This window comes from Parasteatoda tepidariorum, chromosome 10 (genome assembly GCF_982258835.1).
Source record: "Parasteatoda tepidariorum strain Cologne lab strain chromosome 10, Ptep-v5.0, whole genome shotgun sequence".
Lineage (NCBI taxonomy): Eukaryota > Metazoa > Arthropoda > Arachnida > Araneae > Theridiidae > Parasteatoda > Parasteatoda tepidariorum.
Window position 1 is genome coordinate 3,723,873 of NC_141764.1, and position 21,208 is coordinate 3,745,080.

The 21,208-nt window shown below is 29.4% G+C and overlaps 1 protein-coding gene across 3 annotated transcripts in view; it reads right to left on the minus strand.

The window, feature by feature from the left end:
* The window catches only part of LOC147802079 (ATP-dependent RNA helicase DDX19A-like), a 201,113-nt gene that overhangs the window by 82,018 nt on the left and 97,887 nt on the right, over nt 1–21,208 (minus strand). For all 3 annotated transcript variants that reach the window (XM_087153149.1, XM_087153148.1, XM_087153147.1), the window contains exon 9: nt 13,992–14,034. The gene's annotated coding sequence lies outside the window, so the exon portion shown is untranslated. The remainder of the gene's footprint in view (nt 1–13,991; nt 14,035–21,208) is intronic.

Sequence of the window (21,208 nt, forward strand, 5' to 3'; positions counted from 1 at the left end):
TACAATTTATGAAGCTTTTGGAAGGAAAAAAAAATTAAATCAGTATTTTAAAATAAAGTAAATGTCTCTTTCACACAGTAAGAACATGGAATTTAAAAGTAGACACATTTCTTAGCAATTATTTTGAAAAAACTTATATACGGTAAGCGATTATTGCAAAGTAAGAAATTAATAAATAAATGTTAACAAAATTAACCAAAAATAATCGTTTCTATTTCATGTTGATTGAAGTAGAAAATAATAATTAGAATATTGTATATTATAAATTATTTTTTATAAACTCGTATGGCGAGCGATAATTGCAATATAAAAAAATAGTGAATCAATTTTTACATAATAACAAAAAATAAATTTTTTAAATTAAGATCTTTGAATAATAATAATTATTAGTATTCGCATATTAACATCCCACTCTAGAGTAGGCTCGAACCTAGGACGCCGTACCTTTGAGGCGAACGCTGTAACCACTACACCACGACTCTTGTTCTGGACAGAGATAATTTAAATTTAAGTATAATGTGTTTTTACGTTATGTTCGTTGCATGTCAAGTAGTGGAAAATTTTTACTTTATTCAGTATTTTGGAAAATTTCTTAATTTTCATCATAGTTTAGTCATATAAGAATTAAAACTCATAGTTCCCTTGTCAGTTACTGATAATGAGCCGACTCAATATTATCAACAAGCAAATATTTATAACCAGTTTAATAAAACAAAAATAATTATAAGTATTAAAAATTAAATATGAATTGTAATGAAAATCTGCAATGTTCAGTTTATTCGAATTCAAGTGAGACGTAAAAGATTATCTTTCTTGGGCTCTCACAGGTTCATCATTTTTGCTTGAAACATTTTTACCACTAAATTTACGTTTATAATCCCAAACAATTTACGTAAATATAACTATGCAACAAAACGTCAATTTTTCGTTAATAACACGTTTTTAAAAAACGGTCAAAAAATGGATAAAATGTACACGTTAAAATAACGTATTTTAAGTACGTATTTTTAACGAATTATTTAAAGGGAAAATTGATAACGTTAAATTGACGTAATTTTAACGTATACGTTTTAACGAATGAAGAAATGGTGAAAATCATTACGTGAAATTAACGTAATTTTAACGTATGCGTTTTAACGAATGAAGAAATGGTGAAAATCATCACGTGAAATTAACGTAATTTTATCGTATACGTTTTAACGAATGAAGAAATGGTGAAAATCATCACGTGAAATTAACGTAATTTTAACGTAAACCCAAAACCTTATAACGGACGAACGGATTTTTAACGTTTATTTGCCCTTTCATGCTGCATGGGTACCATTGCATACCACGTGATGAAGGTGAAGACAAGTGCCAACTCTCGGTGAATGAGCTATAGTGAAGCATTGTGGAACAGAAGTTTTTTTTAAAAAATTTTTTTATCGTTGGTTTGTTCTGTATTTTTACACAATTAATAAGCAGTACTCTACTGTTAAGATTTTTGGTTGAAAATACATTTATATCTCCCATGTTAGTTAAATCTGCTAACACATTTTAACATTGAAATTTTAACATGGTAGTTCAAAAGAAAGAAAGAATAAAATAGCGGTTGGAAATAAGCAGCGTACCCAACTATGTATGTTTACAACCTGAATTGCGAATCCATTCCTTTGATCACCGTTGCATCAATCAGCAGTTTTTCTTTTCCTTTGAAAATTCATCAAAGAGGTAAGAAAATCAAAATAATGCACCCTCGGTGGTCGGAAAAAGTGAGCTACAAGTAGCGAAACTACTGTAGTCGATACTTTATTTTCGTAGTTTGTAGTGTAGTGCACTACTTCTTAAATACGGAAGTTGTAGCGTGAAGTGCGATAGAGAAAAAAAGAAGAGGAAAAAAACAGTTTGTAGCGATTTCTGGCAAAAGTATTTTTAAGTTTATTTTATATTCGTCGTTGAACAGCCAAATCAATTTTTTTGGGGTTTACTAATGCTCAATACCGTAGCTTTTCTAATTTTGAACCCGATCCAAAACTCAAAGGGAACTCTTGTAGGGTGGAAATTTTCATCATGGGGGACTTTTTGGTGGAACTGACCCGCATTTGCGTTACATAAAGCAGAAAAACCACGAAAATCTCCCACGGTTAGCCTGACGGCAAGGGGACTCTAACCCATGATCCGTCTACCATTGCTGATATTTTACATCAGCCTTGTGGTCAGTGCAAGCCGGATACGGAATTCGCATCAACCAGCCATCGCTGGGATTCCAACCCTGTTCATCTCATTGAAAGGGTGAACGCTCTATCCCCTGAAAATTGCTTCGTTTGATGTTCCAAAGAAAGTTTCTTTTTTTATTTTTGTGGGCAGAAGTTATTTTTTCATGTTCTTAAATTATTTCGTTCATTATCATTGTAAATCTTGTAAGCAAAGGAATAATTGGAAATCGAATTATTAAGATTGAGTCCTAGAACGTGAAGATCCGATCATTAGATATAAAGTTATTCAGGGTGTTCCATTTCACGATATTTCACGATTTCTTATCATTTCCTTAATTAAATATTCACTGTCAAGAAGAACTTAGAGTTCAAAGGCTAAAAAAAATAAATTCGTCAAAAGTACTTTAGAATAAAAAATTATCTCATGTAAAAGATGAATTACCATTTCTTAATAACTTCTCATGCAGGTTAATTTTTTATTCCAAAACATTTTAAACATTTATGGGAATTATGCTAATCAGTAACGTACGTATGTCTGCGAAAAGTATTGAAGTAGTAACTATATTTTTAAGAAAAGTAGTTAGAGTTAACTACAATTGTAATAAAGTAGTTGTAATTAACTACAAAGAAAATGTAATTTTATCGACCACTGTGCACCCTTTTATTCAGAAGCCGGCCCATATTACATTATATCTTGTTTACTTCGATAAATTGTCACAGTTATTGTCAATATTGCTTTGGATTAGTTTTTTTTACTGCCATCTATGGCCTTTCAAAATTTAGGAGGAATTAATTCTTTGCTCGATTTACGCTAATAATTTGATCTGATTGATAATCATCTAGAATTTCTAGAACTACAGATCTATTAACTTTTTGCAAACATAAAACTATTCTGTCCGTATTTTTTTCTGTCATTGAAAAGAGATAATTTATTTTTACCTTTTCAACGTAAACTTTAACATTTCCAATTCAAATCTTTAGTTTGAAATCTTTTTCTTATGGGAGTTTCCTTCATTTGATTTTTTTATTAAATATTTCAACTGAAACTGTTTTTTTCATTATGCGTTTTAATATTTACCTGTAATAGTTATTATTCACATTATATATTTTGATTAATTTATCTTTTTCTTTAATAAATGTGACATCTCATCAGATACTAAACATTTAAAACGAATTGATTCATTTGGAGGTAAAAAATATATTTTATTAATTCAATATTTGTATTTATACTTTGCATGTAATATTTGCATTGGGAAGCAAATTGATTTATCAAATAAAATATAATTGAATATACATGCATGATTTCATTTCTAATCCCAAAATTTACTTATTTTCGATTTTAAAAATTAAACGTAAATTTTAATCATTGTCTATCAAAAAATTAAACATTTTTTATTACATTAAATAAATAATCTCAAGAAACTAAAGCATTAACCTATTATCCGATTGAAAACTTTGTTCGTTTCAAAAAATACTCAAACAAGAAAAAACAGTATACAGGTTTCAAGCGCTCATAAACAGGCGCCCATTTGCAAGACGTGAATCAGAAGAAACAAATATGGTTTGAAATATAAAACTAAGAGCTCCTATTTAAAAATGAAATAAATAAAGGGAAGATACAAAACTAGAAAAAAACCACAGTAGCCAAAAGAGAACAAAAAAGATAACATGATCATTTTTCCACCTCTGCTTATCATAAGCGTTTTAGCATCTCATATTAATTCTAATCACCCTAATTGTCAGAATATTTCTGCGTTTCATACTTCCGATTTGCACACACTTAATTTTTACAATTTTCTAACTTTACTTAACCTAAGAAATTAACATCTAACTAAGTAACATAACAACTAAGATTTTAAAGTCCTTTTTAGGTAACAAATACCAAATTTAGGTCTCTTAAAGATCCTATTAGCTTTAATGATCACTGGGGGCATAGACTACATTCATTGTCAGCGTGACACTGGCTACATCGGAACCAGACGCCCTTTAAAATTTAGACTTAAGGAATACGATAGTCCGTTATCAAAAAATCACCGATTGCTGCAAAGTGTGGAAATTATGGGTATAAATTAAATTTCGATGTCAAAATTATTTCCACTGTCACATCAGCAGCTCATTTTGATGCCCTGAAATCTTGTTTAATTCAAATGAATGCTTGAGCTGCGATCGCTCAACACCTTCCAATGGACGTGAGCAGGGTTCGAATTCCAGCTATGACTGGTTGATACGAATTAATCATCTGGCTTCCACCGACCACAGCGCTGATGTGAAATATCTTCAGTGGTAGACGGATCATGAGTCAGGCTAACAGTGGGAGGTTCTCGGTGGTCTTCCTCTCCATGTAACGCAAACGAGGGTTAGTAGCCTCACAAAGTTTCTCCCAATATTTTATCCAGGAGTTCTCGTTTTCTGGATTGGGTTTAAGATACCAAGTCTACGTAGTTGAACATTAGTAGTCGTAAACCCAAAAATTGGGTTCGCCGTTCAACGATGGTTATAAAATAAAATAAAAATTAATACTTATTCCCTTGTTAAAGATCCTCACCACCTCTCCATAACGAGTGGAAATGCATTTTACCTTGATTTGCTCTTCTCGGCCACTATGGTTTTTCTTGTTCTGTGGATTTTTTTATCTCTTTCGGCTAGAGTGATTTTTTTTCTTCTTGTTTTATTTCTCATCTTTATTTTTTCCATTTCTCGTTGGCAACTTTTCGTTTTATATTTCAAATCACTTTTGTTTCTTTTCATACACGTTTGGCATGTCTAGAAAATGGCTCCTGTTTTGAGCGCTTGAAACATTTTCCTATTAATAGGGTTTTCGAAGCGAATGAAATTTTTAATCTTGTAAAATCTTTGTTGCAATTCAAAAATGGAGCGTTTACGTTACTTTCAACTAAATAATGCTTAATAATGTTTGTTAAATAATTAGCCGAAAATACGTCCTCACTCAATTTATTTTATAACAAACGAGCATCTTTAAATTATATTTAGTAGGGGTTCACAACCTTTTTGAGTGAAGGGCCCCATAGACGGCAGATTAACCAACGAAGTGTCGCAAGCCGAAGTACTTAGACAAACTTGTTTATTAATTGTAAGTAGTGTTTTCTATATAATCATTGTTCAAGGCACTAAGTTCTCATCAGATAACCTTGTAATATGTTGGCATAAAATCAAATATTTTTGAACGTTTAAAATAAAAAACTTCAAAACTGATTACTTTGAAAATATAAGACAATCAGAATCAATTTTTCAGGAAAAAAATTAGACAAATTAAAATAATTAAAAACAATGAGAAAATTCATGTTTTTTATATCACATTACATAATACAAAAGTGCATTTGTTCATAAAATTAAATTCAAGAAAATAAATATTCTAGTTATTAAAATAAATGCAAGTTAAATACTTTAATTTAAAGAAAGTTCATAAGGTTAAAAATGATTGAAATTTAAATAAAACCCCCTTTTAGCTCAAAATAAGATTCAACGTTTATTAAGGAATATATTTAAATTTTAAAATATTTATTTTAACTAAATTATTAGAGGCGAGGATGGAGAAAGGAAAAAAAAGAAAGAAAACATTAATTTTGAAGGAACTATTTTCCTTAATAGTAAAAAACTAACGAGATACTTGTTTACAACTCTTTGGGACCAATGCTTTTACATAACACTATTTAGAATTAATACTCATGTATTAACAATAAATTAAAATTTACATTACTTCATGTTACTTATCTTGATTACATTTTTTACAGTTAAAATTTAATGATATACAAATCGTTTCCCAGCACATCATCATAATTGGCATAAAATGGCCGACGTAGGTAAAAAAATGCTTTAAAAAATTTCTTAATGCTTATCCTGCAAATTGCAAAATTTTCAAATAGTGTGATGGTTTTATCTACTTGATCATGTGATAGCTTTTTCGAACCATTAAGTGAAAATTTAATGATTTTGTTAAAAGACTTTTCCTTAATTTTGAACAAGCCAAATTCATTTTGGAAAACAGTCTTTCGACAGAAGCTATTATTATGAGCAGTACTAAACTTAAGGCAAATAACTTAACGAGTTTAGGAATCGATAACAGTAACATCGTATGATTTTGTAAACACCAAAATATGAATCGCGATTTGTGATTTTGAATCTCGTGAATACAAATCGCAAGGGATAATTTTTAGATCTCGTTAATGTGAATACGAAATGCGATTTTTAGATCGTGTGAATACGAATTGCGATGTGTGACTTTTATATTAGTTCCGATTCATGTGGCTTTCAGAATTAACGGCCAAAAAAATAAAATAAAATAAAAGTTCGAAAAAGTTCTTATTTTTGTGTTGAAATCGACACAGAGCAGTTAAGTTATTATTTTAATGAACGATTCAAAACTCGCGCGCCTTGAAACAATAGTAATAAAAATATCAGGATTTTTTTAAACCGTGGAGAGAGTCGTAGAAAGAACTTCCCTAAAAGCTATAAAAATCCCTTTATATTTACAATGAAATCGGCATAAATATAGCGCGTCAAAAAGAGATGTATTTAAATGCTTGATTCGAAAATTAAAGTGTCGCAATAGCGTATAAAAATATTGGGACTTTCTGAACCTTGAAGAAATGTGTAGCAATAATTGCCAAAGTAACGATTCGTAAATAATTTGATTCGCGATAAAATCGTCATAAATAAACCATGTTAATGATTATCTAAAAGAGCGATTCGTTATTCGCTGTTCATAATAATATATCGTGCTAAAAATATCCAAAGTTTAAAAACCATGTGAAATGTGTCGCGATAATTTCAGAAAAAATGATTAAAAATCATTCAGATTTGAGATGAAGTTTGCGCAAATAAAGCATTTCATTATAAAGCATTTAATAATAAACAATAATCGATAATAAAGCATATTTAGCTTTAATAAAGCATTTTCATTACTTTCAAGACATTAGTACTTAGTTCGATTTCATAAAAAAAATTGCGGTTTCCGTAACTGCGTGAAAATGGGTAGCAATAATTACGAAAAGTCATTGGATTTACGGCGAAAACTATGCGTAAATCCGCAGCATTAACCATCGAAAAAAAAAACGATCGAAAAGCTACACTGGTTGAGATTGGGTACACCAAAAACTTTATTGCGCAATAAAAATACAATTTAAAAAAAAAATATATAAATATTTTTTTTTCATTTTGCTCAGGCTGCTGCCGCGGGTCGCACATAGAGAGCATGTTGTACCCCATACTTCAGACAATTGAAATTAAATTTTGTTAAACGAGTGTATTATACAATTGCTCAATATATCCTTCAATGATGATTTTTCGAAAGATGCTTAGCATACATTTGCCCGGTATTCCCTACAAAGCTCGTAAAGTAACTACATAGACCCATTTGGGCAATAATTTCAAAATTAAAAAAACGTAAATATTTATAATTTAAAAGTTTATCAAATAATATAAAATTAAGAAGAGTTTTTAAGCAGCAATAAAAAAATGCATTAACAAAAAAATAATTGTGAAAATTTGCCTTTGAAATGAATGGAAAAGTATGCATTAAGCGTTTATTTGTGTGATTATTTAATAAATGCAGTTTTCTTGTAATTGAATGAGACATCTTTCTTATCCTACCAAACACCACATTCAATTCAATTAACCCATTTGAGGCCAAGCATAGAAATTTTATAATAAGTAGTATTATTTTCATTGAAATATACTTACATTGCATTCATTAAGACACAAAAAAAATGTCGTGTATAAATTTTTGTTATTTTATTTAAGAAATAAAATGGGGGGGGGTATGAGCAATATTTACCAAATCAATGAACAAACCATTTAGAATGCTTGTTTTTTTATGAATTTCTTTTATTTTATTTACTGACTTGCAACTTTAATCCGTCAGTAAAACATAATGATAAATTTTAAAAGGAATAATATACATTTTCAAAAAATTTCATTCGTCAATAACAGTTTTAAGTTTTAAAAAGAACTTTAAAAGTTTAAAAATTTCTCAACAGAAAGTATTTACTCCAATTGAATTACTGTTAATTTTAGGAAGTCTTAAGAACCCTTGATAATAGCAGAAAAATGAAATTAGTGAAAAAAAATACGTCGCAATGTTAATAAAAAATATTTATTGAAATGGTGCGTTTGCGCAACTTTGGCCGAAAATGGGTTGAAATCAACTAAATCTTGAGCCCACGAAATTTAAATCAAAATTAAAAACAAAATTAAGACGATTAAAAGTGATAAAAAAATTGAAAAGCGAATTAAGGCAAATGAGAAGGATTGCGCTAGACTTATGAATGAACTGGTGCATAGGACTTAAAGCGTTTTAACCAAAAATAGGTACCTATCAAAAATATTAAATATCTACTCTAAGATATAGCCGAACAGTAAATATTTTATGATAAAAAAATACCATTGTTTTTGAATCAGTAATAATTTCATAAACTATTAAAACCAAAATATCCCGATTAGCTGTCATTTCAATCAAGAGATTCATATTAATCAAGGGATTCATTTTGATCAGATTCATATTAAACAGTGGGATTTAATATGAAACAAAACTTCTTTTTTTTATACTACACTGGCATTCATAACTCTGACTGTGTAATTAAAAAAAAACATCATTATCACAGACACCTCTATACTGTAAGCAGTATAGAGGTGTGTACTGTAAGCAGTGCACACAAAAAATGAACTCCTTTAATAACTCTTGATTTAATGATCGGCTATTCGCCTTCAAAGATTCAATATTAATGGTTCGAAAGTCTACCTTTAAATAAGCTGATTATATAGAGAACCCGATATTTTAAGTTGCAAAATCAGATGCGAAAACGCACTTTTTTACCTAACGTAGTATTCTTACGTAGAGCAGAGGTATTTTTTAAAAAGAAATTTGGATTTTTGACTGCCAAAATATGTGGGTAGCCGTACTCTATTCCAGTTAATTTCGCAGGGGAACAATCAAAATTTAAGACTCATTAATATAAATTCACTTCTTTGTATAATTCGCTAAATCTCGATAATTTTTTAAGCATTATGCACATAAATATAAAACTCATTTATCTGAAAATAATTACATGTAAAGAATAATTTTAAATACCTTTTTATTATATTATTTAACAGCAGTTTAAAAATGTTTGAATTGTAAGGAATCTGAATTTTTACATAATTTTGAAGTATTTAATTTCAAATGACAAAATGCAAAATTTAAAGGAAATCGGTTGGAAAGTTATAGGGAAATAAAGTTCAACTATACATTTTTAAATGGATATCTCAAAAGTTTTTTCACCGATTTTATTCAAATATTTTTGCTATTTGAAATAATGTAAAATTGTAAAATGATTTGCATAACGTACAACTCAAAATTATTATTTTTAAATAAATTTATAATAAAAATAACGGATGAAATATATACGAATAGTTATTAATGCGAGAATTAAAATGAATAGTTATTAATACGATGCATACATCAAAATTTTTAAATTTCATGAAAATATGAAAATTTTGTTTCGTGGCCTCCCCACCCCAATGAAATATTCCTGTGCCAACCTAAGATTTAATGGATCATCTTTATTTTTTAGAATATTAAATGTGATATACTATGGCCATTATTAGTCTTAGTGTCACTTGAAATTAAATCATAGTTGATTTGAAAGTCTCAAAAATTCATTTAAATTTGTACTGTCTTAGAAGTTTAAAACAAACTGCGAACCTATGATTAATCAGGATCAATCATGTTTTTGCTCTTAGTTAGTTCTCTTCCATTTATAGTGCAAATACATTTATTTAATTTACGTTATGAATCACATAATAAATAGAAAATAAAATATTTTCTGACAATTATTTACCTTCTTTATTCATAATTTTATTTAAAATTAAAATTCTATCTTTAAGTCAAAAATTAAGATTTCGTAATACCTTATCAAGTTATCGATATCAATTAAGAAATGTCATGTGTTAGAATCGGTTTAAGATTATTGTTTAAACAAAAAATGTGAATCGGAAGTATTAGGTTCGAATCCCAGCGATGGCTGGTCGATATGAATTCCGCACCCGGCTCGCGCCGACCACAGTGCTGACGTAAAATATCCTCAGCGGTAGATGGATCATGGGTTAGAATTCTCTTGCTGTCACGCTAATCGTGTGGGGTTCTCGTGGTTTTCCTTTCCATGTAACGCTATTGCGGGTTAGTTCCATTAAAATGTCCTCCACGAAGGCAAATTTCTCCCAATAATCGATCCAGGAGATCCTTGTTTACTGGATTGGGTTCAATATTACAAGGCTACGGAGTTTAATATTAGTAGTCTTAAGCCCATAATTGAGTCTTCTGTTCAAAGACAGTTATAAAATAATATAAAATATTAAAAAAAATCTTATAGAATATGTATAACAAAATTACTGTACAGAAGTTTGCTTAAGGGTTTTTTTAAAAGCATTTTCTTTTATTTATGTCAAATAATTTGTTTGTATGCCTGTACTTTATTCAAGTTATTTTGCTATTAAACGAAGTCGGTAAAATATTTTTTTTTACACGAGTGTGATGTACTAACAGCCAATTTACACTGGATTTCGTACATTGATTGGTAAATGAAGTATTTTGTATCAAATGTCAATTTTGCATTCTTAATTTTATTTTAAGCAATTGGAGTTGATTTACAATAAAAGCATGGTTGAAATTCTATTTAAACAATATTAGCAACAACCATGTAAGCATTAAAAATAATTCAACTGGAAAAAAATCTTTCAAAAATCATGTTTCAAATTTATTTTCGTAATTTTTGAAGTTTTAAAAAACAATTTCAATTACATAATCCTTGTCAATAAACCAGCAAATTTAAAACATAAATTACAATTTCAACAATATTCAAACTTTAAAAAAGTAAAATATAAAAATCATACTTTGTTTTTTTTTTACTACTTTAGTAGTAATACTTTTTTTTTACGCCGCACTTTAAATAGTTTAAACTACCTATGATATAAACACACACAAAAAACTGCTATTGTGATTGTATATTTATTTTTAAAAAAAATTGTATGAATTTTATTTTGCAAAATGCATTTTTGGTTACATATTTTAGCTAATAATAGCATAAAATTTAAAAATACAACTTTCGTGTTCAGTTTATTATCCTGAATTAATTCAATATTATGCTTAAGAAAAATTTTTATAAATGAATAAGTATTTATTTTTTGCTGTTTTTCAGAGAGAAGGTTGAAAAATAAGGAAAAAGGTAAGCAAAAGTAAATAAATGAAGGGTTAAGAATTATTTGCATCTCTAGTAAAAAATTTAAGATTCTGTTGTTGTTGTTGTTCCCGTCAAGTAACATTTTTTTCTCTTTCTCACTCTGGTTGAACGTAGAAGTAACGACGCGCATGCGCACTGCTTAAAACAAAAAAGAAAAAGAACTGAATTTTAATCGTCAGTCGATATGTAGAATTTCATGTAGCTGTTGAGCTTTAATTTGAAATGTAAACACTTTCTTTTCTTTTATTAAATATTCAAAATATTCTTAGATTTGACTGTTGAATTAGAATTGCGTCGATTTCCTCTTAATAGAATTTTTAGACCTACATTGATCACTTCTTAATAAAATTTCTAGAATTAGATTTATAGATGAACCACCGTTAGCAGTTGTTTCTTATGCCACTTGCCAATACCAGCAAGCCTGCTTGGTGAAAGTAAGTGAATTAAGGGCAAAAGTGCGTCTCTTGTGCTTCTGCGGCGCCATCTTTGGCCAAAAATACGAAGTCAGTCACACGCACGTCATAGCCCATTTACAGGGCGGACCCATTCATATATCCATTTATTCATCCACAGATCGTATTTTTGACCTGAACCAGAGAACGATCAATCTCCAATTCATTTTTTGTATTTTGTAACCGTCGTTGAACAGCCGATCCAGTTTTTTGATTTACAACTACTAATGTTCAACTCTGTAGCCTTGTAATTTTGAACCAATCCAGTGAAAAGGAAACTCCCGGATCAGTACTTCCAGAGGTATGATTTGTTTTTTGAATATAAAAGACTTTGTGACCCGACAGATATAACGAGCACCAGTCACCATTTACTATATGGGAAGTCTTCGGCAGGTGGTGATTTAACCCACGACCTCTTGGACATGGGCCCAACGCCTTATTAACCAGACTAACCTGGCTTTACTTAAAATTATCTTAAATATTCCCATTTCCTATTTCGGATCAAAATTTCAGGTGAAAGAATACCAAAAAAGATTTTACGTATGTATACATATTTCTTATATATAAACCAGTATACTTTTAATAAAAAATGACATTGAATAAAAATTCTCAAACCAAATGTCCTTCTCTGTTTGCATTATATCAAAAAGTTTACCCATTTTTGTCAAAAATAAGATTAGAATAAAACAACTTTGTGAACAACATCGCTTAACCTTATGACAAATTTTGGTTCAGCTAAATCCTCTTATCCAGAAAGTGGATTTTGACGTCATAATCAATCCCGCCTCTTTTTGAGTCACGTGAAAACATTTTACGCTAATTTTGAGTTATAATTTTAATAAATTCAGATTAATTTTGAAGAATGATCAGTTGATTTTTGAAAGTTTTTAGTTATAGACTAGTTAAAATAATCAACATTACTCGATTACCCTACGCATGCAGGTTGCTCGTTCGTAATATTAATTTTACCTCTTTGAGTATTCCGCTATATCACAAGAACTTTTAACGAAAATTAAAAAATTTTTGTGCAAAATTATAAATTTTTTTATCTATAGATAAATCCAAGTCAAAATTTTAATAATTATTTATTATAAACTTTATAGTTATTTTATTTCATAAAAACATAAAAATTAATTAAAAATTATAATAAAAATTTATTTCATTTAATAAAAGCCGAAAAAAATTGAATTGTAAGGTTTACATTTTAGCATCGTTTTCATTAATCTAAATTAAAATGGCGAAATACAAAATTTGGTAAAATCAGACAAATGGTTTCTGAGAAATTGAATTTTGAAAAAGTCGTTTTTTTCAAAACTGCGTAAGTCTTATGTTTAAGAATTAATTTCTCAGTAAGTATTCGGACGATATCTTTCAAATTTCGTATTTCACCATTTAAAATTGCAAATTGATGCAAAACTTGTATACGAATTCAATTTTCTTTACTACTACTAAATAAAATAATAAAAGATAAGTATTTACTGAGAGTTTTATTTTGCTTGAAATTATTTCTGGATAAACGAAGCTCGTGTGAAGCTTTGTGTGAAAAATCTTTCAATTCGCTTAAAAAGTTCAAGCTATGATGAAATACGCAAAAAGTAAAGTTAATATTAAGGGGTCCATATTCAGGACCACTCTCCTGTTCTAACCACTAAAATCTTATTTCTCAGATTGCGGCTACCTCCTATTCGAATCCGCCAAGAAAATGATATGTCTATTCAGAGAAAGTACGCTTTTGTGTCTGATTTCGTAACTTAAAATATAGTTTGCACAAATAAATAAACACATATAACCCCTTCGAAGCATTCAGATTGAGCCCTAGAACGTGAAGATCCAATCATTAGATCAAAAATTATTTATGTTAATCCATTAATATATATATATATATATATATATATATATATATATATATATATATATATATATATATATATATATATATATATATATATATATATATATATATATATATATATATATATATATATATATATATATAGAAAAAAAAATCCAGCAAATGAAACAGGTAGCAACAGGTATTAAAAAATTTACATTTTTGGACAAAACACGTGGAAGATTTCGAAATTGAAAAGACAAGAGAATTATAATGTTACCTGTATTTTGTTGTACTAGCTCAATTGACATTATAACTCTTTCCTGCAAGAAAAACAGTTGCTTTAGCAAAACCATAGTTCAAAAAAAAAGAAAGAAAAAAACAGCAGTATAAATAGTACAATCAAAAAGGCAGGACATGTAATGACTCCTTCCAGGGTTGAGAAAAATTTAGACCAGACGTAACCCCCTATGTGTTTTTCAAATTCCGATACTTTGATTAAGACATTATATAAGATATTATAAAACACATACTCCATATTTATAAAATTACACTCTCACTGCGTAATCGAAAAACCATATAGTTTTTCATTTGCTTTTATAACCCTTTTATTGACAATTTTTTTCTTTCGGTTTTTCGTACTTCAAATATCACATTTAAGTAATCGCTTTTTTTTCATTGTACCAACTTCATCGCAGAATTCATTACAATTTCAAATTTAATTGGGCAACTAATTTTTTTCAGAAATGGTTAAGTTTTAATTCAGAAATTTTGATGTGATGATGATGTGACGCTTCGAAATTGAGTGCTGACCATATTCTGACGTGCTAAAAACACGAAAGGAATCTAAGAAAGAATCTTTAAAGAATGTTAAAGAATCTTTTGACCATTTTCACATGGTAATAAAACTTAAATATTTCAAACTTATTACGACACTCAGGGACATACTTAAGGTCTTAAGCGACTCCGGGCGAAACGTTGAGGCATTTTATCATGGTTAAATGGTTAATAAATATCAGATTTCGTTTAACAAGGTATAAATTAAGCGTAAGAATTTTTTATTCCAATTATTTTTTTTTACTTTTTAAAACTGTTTTCGTATTTAACGGTCAAAAATCTGACAAAATGCATAAATAGTTTTTAATATTATTTAACTAAAATTCGTAACTGTAATAATAATAAAAAAAGTTTATTATTTATTCTCTACAAACTAATTACTGAATAAATAAGCTTACTTAGCCAGTTATTTTTTTTCCAAATAAAACTCAAAACATTAAACTGGATGCGTAGCCAGATTTTCCACCAAAAAACAAACACCTTCTAAGTTCTTTTTAAGCACACAAAGAACATTTTTTATGACTTTCCAAAAAAAGAAAATCATAGTTAGGATCTGTGCAGTAATATTTTTTCCCTATCGTTTTAAGTTCTTAATTTATAAACATAAAATTAATAAAATTCAAAAACATTTTCAAAGACTTTACATAATCATAATAAAATAACTAGTTTCTGATAAATATTGCAGAGATAATTGTGAAAATCATGCAGTTTTTGTAATTTAGAACGACAATCGACACAGCAAAGGAAAAAAAAATCTTTATAAAAGATAGAAAATTAAGCACTTATCACAAATCCTGAATAAAAAAAGCACCTTTAAGGGCTTTTACAATACTCAAATCAAAAATAAGCACCTTTAAGCACTTTTTAAAAACGCTGCACCCCCTGTTAAAGAATGACAAAGACAGAGAACCAACTTGTCGAATGAAAAGTTAATTAATTTAGATGAGAAAATATTTTTAAATACAAATTATTCTTTTAGAACACGTCTTTATTCTTTATTTACAAGCAGTGATAGTCTAACTAAGCATTCCATAAATTTTATAATTAATTAATCATTTTAAATAAATGTATATAAAATGAAATGGACACAAATGAAATATATTTATTGCTAATGAAGCGGCAAATTAGTTTTCACACTGCAATGAGTGCTTTAAAATATGAAATGAATAATGAAAATTTATAATTTAAAAGTTACATTCTTATCCACTTTTAAGCTTTTAAGCAAAACAGAAAAAATTTTGTTTTTTTAATTTATTAACTTATTCCTTTGGGGTGCTCGGCACTATCTCCAGTTTAAGCCTGTAATAATATTTATTCTTTTTTTGAAGTTACAGTCCCAGGAAAGCACTGTAGTGTTTTAATAATTACATGTCTTGCACGAGTTTGTATGCAATAATTATATATTTAAATGTACATGTGATGAGTTTTTATTCCGGAAATCTTTATATACTTTCTATTTGTATTTATTTTCAATGTATTGCATTACAATGTTAACCCATTGATACACTCACGTAAACAAGTACAAACTAGAGTGCCTTCAGTGAAGGCACTCTAGTTTGCCCTTGTTTATTTGTTCACCTGTTTACTTGTTTATTTTGTTCACTGAAGGCACTCTAGTGCAAACCGGTTTCAGTCGCGTTATCGCTTGCGTCAGTTGCGGTTGTGTTTCTGTGACTTTATGTGCTGTACTTATAGGATTTACAGTTTTGTAATACGCAGTTATTTGCTTATTTTGTGCAGTGTTTATATAATAAATCGAAAAACTTCAATCACGTGTAAAGAAAAAAAAAGGCCGAGATAGTCTGTTGGTAGGGCACGGGGCCCACGTCCAAGAGTTCGTGGGTTCGATCCCGACCGGCCGAACATTCCTTGTGCTGTAAATGGTGACCGATGCACGTTAAATCTGTGGAGTCGCAAAGTCCTCCATGTTCCCGTAACAAATCAATACCTCTGGGGGTTCTGATCCAGGAGTTTCCTTGTCTTCTGGATTGGGTTCAAAATGACAAGGCTACGGAGTTAAATGTTAGCAATGGTTAACCCAAAATCGGGTCTGCTGTTCAACGACGGATATAAAATAAAATAAAGTCACTCGTGGAAAAAAAAGGCGATGTAAAAAAGCTAAAGTAAAGGCCCTCGTGAATGCTAAAATATTTTCAAGCCTCGAAATATCACGAAGATTGAAGGTTTCTGAAGTTAGCGAACGACGCATAGAAAAGAAAATTGAGTCAGGGGACGAATTGAGGCCGAAAAGAAAGAAAAGATGCGGCAGAATCTTATAGTGCGTCGAATAATTTAGCTAAAGACTGTATTCTAATATTTTGAATAAATTGTTCTGATAGAATTTAAACTTTTATATTCTCTTCAGTGGCTCGCTTAAAGCAATCTTTTTGGGAAAATTATTCGAATTATTAGATTGTATAATACGTGGCGACGATTCAAGTTGGTTTTAATGGTCTTTCGTTTTGTTTAAATATGCAATTTGTTCCCCTTAATAACTAAGTTTTTCGTTGTTAGTATTAATTGTAATAGAAATTTATTTCTAAAATTAAAATACGTGTCAAAATTGCGTTAGCACATGAATTAGTTTAATTTGCTTAAACTTTTTATTATTTTAAGTTTAACATGACAAACGAAATTGTGCAGAATCTTTCTGAATCTCTATTTGCATGTATACTTTTTAAACTACCACTAACATGGAAGAATAATATCAAACTTTGGTTTGTTAAGGAATTTTGATTTATCAGGAATTACTAACGACTAAACGAAATATAGCAATATTATAGCAGCTATAGACACAGACTTAAACGGCAGTTTCAGATATTTTGTTTCATCTTCCAGCTGCTAACAAATATAATACTCTTATAGGAAGTCTTATTGCGGAATTTATAGACTCTGAAAATAAACAAATTCTCAAACTTCTTTCTGCATTATAATTATCGGACGAAAAACCGTCACAAATGCAAACGCTGAATGGTACGGTGCGAAAAAAAACGGATCATCCTGAATAATATTTGATGTAAAAATCGATTTTCACGATTGTGATTTGTAATTGCGACAATATCTTTCTCGTGTTGTTGCTACCCAGTCTCGATCACACGCAACGTGACGCTGCACACACTGATAAAAGCAACCGAGGAGTGATTAAACACACTACCATGATATTAAAACATCTCTCATAAGCAGCGCTCAAAATATGGTTATCTTAATACAGCGCTCCCTGCCTCTCATAAAAACAGCAATGAATCATACAGCGATATCCATTGATAGAATTCTATCCAAAATGACATTCTGGTGTAAGAGTAATGTAGCACTACGATTATTCAATACCAATTTACTAGTATATAACACCGTTCATCAACCTTCTTCGGTCCGGTCTAAGTTTGACAATTTTACCAGGGCCCACTAAAGGAGGGAGTAGCTACAGTTCGTTCACCAGGAATTGGCACTTGGCTCCACCGATTCTGACGAAGAGTTTATTCCAGCGCAGGCATAAGAGGAGAAAAGTCTCCGCTCTTGGAATTGAGACAACCCTTAATGCATGCCAAACGTAAAGGGTGAATTCTTTTTCAGTCACTTACTTCGCTTCATCATCTATAATTCTACCTTTCGTTACTCTAATGAAATATATTACAGCAAAATGTCTCAAAAAGGACAAGCTATAGACTCAAAAGAGAGAAATATCATGAAATTTATGAAATATTTAATGTTAATAAAATGCACGTAAAGATTGCTAAATAAATATTTTTGTCATCCGATTGCCAAATAGCAAGCTTGGTCAGGATTGTTCACTTCCTTCTCCCAAAGATAGAGAAATAATATCGTCGGATACCACGTGATGAAGGCGGTAACAACTGCCAACTCCTGGTGAATGATCTATTATCCGGATATAATATCTAATATCTAATTAGAATATCTAATAAGTTTTAGTTCATAAAACAGTTAGCTCCTAGCATTACAATCTTATGAAACTTTCTTTTTCCTCTCGAAAAGATAAATTATAAAAACACAATTGTTTCATAATCAGCATTCATATAAAATAAATGAAACAGTCTTGCTCTAGCGCCTTCTTAAAAGATTGTAAAAATTTCCATTATTCGGAATTATTTTGCGTAAGCAAAGTAGTTCTATCAATTATAATATATTAATAACAAGAATATTTAATACATAATATAATACATTTTTTTAATCATAAGTTTTAATATTTACTTGCAATAGTTTTTATTCGCATTTTGCATTGATTAATTAATCTTTTTTAAAAATAAGTTGTGACATTTTGTTCGATACTAAACATTTAAAATGAATTGATTCATTTGGTGGTAAGCAAATATTTGCATCAATTCAATATTTGTATTTATACTTTGCATGTAATCTTCGCATTGGGCAACAAATTGATTTATTTAATAAATTAGAGTTAAATTATGCACGCATGGTTTTATTTTTAGTCCCAGAATTTTGTACTTATTTTTCATTTTAAAAATTAAACGTAAATTTTTATCATTGCATATTGAAAATTTAAACATTTTTGTTACATTAAATACATAATCTCAGGAAACTAAAGCGGCAAAATATTACTCGAATAAAAACTTTGTTCGCTTCGAAAAATATTCAAACAAGAAATAACAGTATACATGTTTCAAACACTCAAAAACAGGCGCCCATTTTCAAAACTTGCCAGATGTGAATCGGAAGAAACAAAAGGGATTTGAATTATAAAACGAAGAGCTGCTTATGAAAAATGGAATGAATAGCAGGAAGATACAAAAGTTAAAAAAAACCACGGAAGCCAAAAGAGAAAGAAAAAAAAAAAGATACCCTGACCATTTTTCCACCCCTGTTTCTCATAAGCGTATAGCCGTCTTTCTGCCACCTCATATTAATTTTATTCACCATAATTGTCATAACATTTCTGCATTCCATATTTCCGTTTTGCACACATTTAACATTTACAACCTTCTAACTTTACTTAACCTCCGAACTTACCATCTTCCGCTCGTTTGATGTTGACAGTGGATTTAATCGCTTCTATAGTGGGTTCATCTTGGCTAAACTAACTAGACTCAAACCTCTTCAAATCCTTACAGAGATCTTTCTTTAAGAACTTAACAGTTTTTTCCCCGTTCGTTATAAAATTAGGCCTTTTAACAAAAACCAAATTTAGATCTCTTACAGATTCTATTAGCTTTAATGATCACTGTGGTATTTACTACATTCATTGTCAGTGAGAGATTGGCTATATCGGATAAACTAGACGCGCTTTAAAATTTAGACTTAAAGAAACATAATTGCCTGCTATCAAAACATCATCCATTGCAGCAAACTGTTGGAATTATGGGCATAAATACAATTTCGACGATGTCGAAATTATTTCCATCACTGCCACATAAGCTCATCTTGGAATCTTATTTTATTCAAATAAATGCTTATTCCCCTCTCAACGATATCAGATCCTCACCACTTCTCCATAACGAGTGGAAATGCATTTTACCTTGATTTGTCTCTCACGGTCACTGTGGTTTCTCTTGTTCTGTGGATCTTTTATCTCTCTCGAGTACTGTGGTTTTTTTTCTAGCTCTGTTTCTCACTTTTATTTTTTCCATTTTTCGTGGACAACTTTTTGTTTTATTTTAAACTTACGTTTCTTATCATTCACGTTCGGCTTGTCTTGAAAACGGGCGCCTGCTTTGAGCGCTTGAAACATGCCGACTGTTATTTCCCATTAATATGTTTTTTGAAGCGAACGAAATTTTTAATCTTGTAAAATCTCTGTTATAATTCAAAAATGTAAAGTTCACATTACTTTTAACTATATAATAATGCATAAAAAAAGTTTGATAAATAATTAGCCGAAAATACGTCTTCACTCAATTTATTTTATAACAAATGAGCATCTTCAAATTATATTAGTAGGGGTGCACAATCTTTTTGAACGAAGGGCCACATGGACAGCAGATTAACCAACGAAGAGCTGCAAGCCAAAGTACTTAGACAAACATGTTTAGTAATTGTAAGTAGTGATTACTATATAAACATCATTGTTCAAGGCACTAAATTATTTTTATCAGTTAACCTTGTAATAATACGTTGGTATAAAATTAAATATTTTTAAACGTTTAAAATAAAAATAAAAACATTGAAATTGATTACTTAGAAAATAAAATACAATCAGAATAAACTTATCAGGGAAAAAATTCAGATTAAATTAAAATAATTAAAAACAATGGGAATATTCATGTTTGTTTTAATCACATTATATAATACTTAAGTCCATTTAATCATGAATTTTAACATAAAAAATTTGTTCAGTGAATTAAATTAAAAAAAAATTAATATTCTAGTTATCAACATTAATGAAAATTAAATACTTTGATTTAAAGAAAGTTCTTAGCGTTAAAAATGATTAAAATTGAAACCCTTGCAGCTTAAAATAAGATTCAACATTTATTAAGGAATATACTTAAACTTTGAAAGATTTATTTTTGGCTGAGAAAGGGGCAAAGGTCTGAGAAAGGAGAGAAAGGAAAGAAAGAAAACATTAATTTTGAAGGAACTATTTCCTTAATAAATAAAAAAACTATAAGATACTTGCTTACAATTCCTTATGACCCATACTTTTTAAACATAACACTATTAACAATTAATTCACGTGTGTTAGCAATAAAT